This window comes from Oncorhynchus keta, chromosome 24 (genome assembly GCF_023373465.1).
Source record: "Oncorhynchus keta strain PuntledgeMale-10-30-2019 chromosome 24, Oket_V2, whole genome shotgun sequence".
NCBI lineage: Eukaryota > Metazoa > Chordata > Actinopteri > Salmoniformes > Salmonidae > Oncorhynchus > Oncorhynchus keta.
Window position 1 is genome coordinate 45547675 of NC_068444.1, and position 3979 is coordinate 45551653.

Consider the following 3979-nt stretch of genomic DNA (forward strand, 5'->3'; position numbering starts at 1 on the left):
CAGCTCCTTTTAAGTAGCTAGCAGTCTAACCCAGCCCACACTTTTCTGCAGCCTTCCCCTTTCCACTTTACAGCACTGCCTGCCGCACACTTACAAACAGTATCTCTTTCTCGTTTTTCCTCTCCCTTTCCACCCCCTCTTTTCCTCTTTCCCCACACGCCCTTCTTTACCTGTCTCTCTCTTTCTTTAATTAACAGTATCTCTCTCTCCTTTTTCCTCTCCCTTTCCACCCCCTCTTTTCCTCTTTCCCCACACGCCCTTCTTTACCTGTCTCTCTCTTTATTTAATTAACAGTATCTCTCACTCCTTTTTCCTCTCCCTTTCCACCCCCTCTTCTCCTCTTTCCCCACACGCCCTTCTTTACCTGTCTCTCTCTTTATTTAATTAACAGTATCTCTCTCTCCTTTTTCCTCTCCCTTTCCACCCCCTCTTTTCCTCTTTCCCCACACGCCCTTCTTTACCTGTCTCTCTCTTTATTTAATTAACAGTATCTCTCTCTCCTTTTTCCTCTCCCTTTCCACCCCCTCTTCTCCTCTTTCCCCACACGCCCTTCTTTACCTGTCTCTCTCTTTATTTAATTAACAGTATCTCTCTCTCCTTTTTCCTCTCCCTTTCCACCCCCTCTTTTCCTCTTTCCCCACACGCCCTTCTTTACCTGTCTCTCTCTTTATTTAATTAACAGTATCTCTCTCTCCTTTTTCCTCTCCCTTTCCACCCCCTCTTCTCCTCTTTCCCCACACGCCCTTCTTTACCTGTCTCTCTCTTTATTTAATTGTCTCTTTGTCTTTTTTTAACCCCCCCCCACCTTTACCTACCAATAGTAATGATTGGAATCGCAAGCACTCGCTCTTTTGCCCAAAGCCAAAGCACGTAGAGGGAGAGAGGGAAGAGAAAGGGGGAAGATACAGAGAGAGAGAATAAGAGAGTGGGAGAGAGGGAGAGGAGGTGGGGAGAGAGAAACTGGAAGAGAGAGATACAAAGTGAGAGAATGAGAGGAGGGGAAGATATGGGTAGATGTTAAGGGGGTGAAACAGAGATACAATATGTGAGACAGGGGATTCTCTGTGCACAATTGTAGGGCCCCCTGACTTCCCAGCTCTCTCATCCTATAGCTACTGTATGAGAGCATCAGTGTTATTTCTCTCAAAAGAGAAAAAGATAACACAGGGGAAGGTTTTTGCTGCAGCTCCATTTTCAAAGTAATATCATCATACTAGCTAGCTGTGGGCAAAACAATAATACTGCACAGTGCAAGCATTTTCTTCACTATTTAATTTGTTTACAAGGGTATAGTAACACGTCACAATTGTAACACGTCTCTCAATTGTTTTCATGAGAAGCTGTTTTTGCTTTCTTTGACTGTGGCTAGTTGTGGATCACATAATCTCCTGTCTCAATCTGTGATTCAATTCTACATGTATTGACACTCAAAACTGAATTTGGAAGAAAAGCTTGTCATTTTCATCTTATTCAAGGTTTAATACGGGCTTTTTTGTTTCCCTCATCAAAGACTGTAGATAGAACAATGGCCAGCGATTAAATTGAATGTGTTTTTTTTCTTTGTTCTTGAAAAATACCTACTTTAATGAGTAAAAACAGATATAAGCTGTGTAGAAATTACAATAGTGACACAATGACCCTGCTAACAATCACTAAAACGATAAGTGAGCCCATCAGGGAGCATTGAAAACCCTACAGGCATGAGTGCTTGGATGAGCAAACATGGAGCTAGCAATAGTCCAAACTGCACAATGGCTCAGTACTGTATTAGAGGAGGGTACTCTAAAAGCACATTCTCACAGTGATGTTACAACAGCTACTCTTCAACACAACAAAGCTGAGACAGCACAGCAGTCAGGTCCTCAACAAAAATAGAGGACGAGGGAGGAGGAGAGTGTGAAAAGGCAGAGGCAGGGGATTTTCATTCTGTCTTTATCACCATATTCTGGATAGTTGTCTGTCATCCAGACTGTAGTACAGCAAGCTAAACTCTTTGTCACTTGCTGTTGCACGGCAACTGACAATGAGGGGGGAGGGGGCTGGCCAACGTGAGAGAACCTAGCTCAGCTTCTCTGGTATGGGGGAAATCAGAGGGAGAAAGAACACATTATTACACAATCAGAATAAAACTGGGGTAGGCCTATTCATAGGCAAAATAGCCTAAATCTGGAGGCTGCAAGTGCCCAACAAGTGGGAATATTGAAAATGTGCTGGCGTATAGGGATTTGGCATAATCATTGATGTAAGCTATGTCACCCCAATGACATTTTCCATAGAAGACCATTTCCAGAGAATGGGTTTTTGACTGGGTCTCTTCTGTACAGTTGACCAATTTTATGGGTTATTCAGTGGTGTGAATCATACCGTTATGACTATAATTACTGTTCCCTGAAGGAGGGAAATGAGCTACAACACAGCTATGGGGAGTTTGTGCTCTACTGCCCTCTACTGAAGAGCTTTAGATGAACACCGTGCTTCACTGGAAACCCCACCTTCCACAGGTGATAGTTCCCAGAACATTTGTTAGGTTGCGGAAAATGTTCTCATAACACAAAAACTGTCCAGTCATGCTGATGATTATACAATGTTTGTACAAAACATTCCCCTGATGTTTCAAGAACATTCCCAGAAAATTCCCATTTAGTCTGTTCTTTAAAAGTTTCCAACTTGTTTCTTTAGATTGTGGGAACAGTCTGGTGGGAATATTGTGGGGACTTCACAAAAGATATGTTCCCAAAACACTGTCCAGTTGTGCACATGATTATACAAGGTTTCTTTTAGGGTGCAAAAACATTCACCTAATGGTACAAGAATGTTACCAGAAAACATTTGGTCTGTTCTTTAAAGGTTACCAGAATGTTTCGTTAGGTTGTGGGAACAGTCTGGTGGGAACATTGTGGGGATATCACAAAATATATGTTCCGAAAACACAAAGAAATGTTTCAAAATGTTCAAATAAGTCCGTTTTTATGACGTTCATAGTATATTTGCTTTAGATTTAACATACTATTCTATTGATGTCCATACATTGTATCTTGTCTTGGAGATTCTCAGAATACTTCTAGAACATTAACAAAATTGTATATTTATGTTTGACCTAATATTCCCAGCATGCAAATTTGTAGCTCCTTAAGCGTAAGAAAGCAGATTGGAATGCATCTCCATTATTTCTATCCAGATGTAATGGCAAATTGCATTGGGGGACTGTATTGTAGGTCCACTACTTAGGTGACATAGAGATAAATGGCATTTTAATTTCATAGGACATTTGAACAGCATTTAATCATACAAACATTGGTCAAAACATATAAAGTGTAGATTCAATGTAAAGATGGGAAGAGGTCTGTCTGTAATAAAAAGCTGCTCTGCTTTTTTGACACCGCACTCCACAAAGCAAGTCCTGCAGGTTCTAGTTGTATCTTCTGTTGCTTACTGACCAGCCCAGTGTACAGTTGAAGTCGGAAGTTTACATACACCTTAGGAAAATACATTTAAACTCAGTTTTTCAAAATTCCTGACATTTAATCTGAGTAAAAATGTCCTGTCCTAGGTCAGTTTGGATCACCACTGAAGAATTTGAAATGTCAGAATAAGAGTGGAGAGCATGATTTATTTCAGCTTTGATTTATTTCATCACATTCCCAGAGGGTCAGAAGTTTACATACACCCAAATAGTATTTAGTAGAATTGCATTTAAATTGTTGAACTTGTGTCCAACTTTTCGAGTAGCCTTTCACAAGCTTCCCACAATGAGTTGGGTGAATTTTGGCCCATTCCTCCTGACAGAGCTGGTGTAACGGATCCCGGTGTGTAAGCCTCCTTTCTCGCACAAGCTTTTTCAGTTCTGCACACACATTTTCTACAGGTTTGAGGTCAGGGTTTTGTGATGGCCACTCCAATACCTTGACTTTGTTGTCCTTAAGCCATTTTGACACAACTTTGGAGGTATGCTTGGTGTCATTGTCCATTTAGAAGATCC